The following is a 326-nucleotide window of genomic DNA, read 5'->3' on the forward strand; positions in this document are numbered from 1 at the left end:
CATATATATGTACATATGTACGACTGTGTGTGTACGTGCTGTTTTGTGTTTGTATTCGCAACAAATGGTAAAATATGTGTGACTTGATTTGATTTAGGATTTGATTGTGTATTAAAAAGACAATAATCATTAAAAATTATGATAATTCAACGATAAATTAATAATAAAAAGGATATTGGTGTGGAGTGAAAAGCAAGAAACAGAATAGCAGTAAAGCGAAGTATAAAGTATTTTGATTTTTATGATCATATTCGCTAAAGTCTTCCTTAGTGATAGTGACACAATGTCCGTTTTCATTTTATTTCATTCCTCTTTTTCTCCTTTCC

Source organism: Penaeus monodon, chromosome 19, assembly GCF_015228065.2.
Source record: "Penaeus monodon isolate SGIC_2016 chromosome 19, NSTDA_Pmon_1, whole genome shotgun sequence".
NCBI lineage: Eukaryota > Metazoa > Arthropoda > Malacostraca > Decapoda > Penaeidae > Penaeus > Penaeus monodon.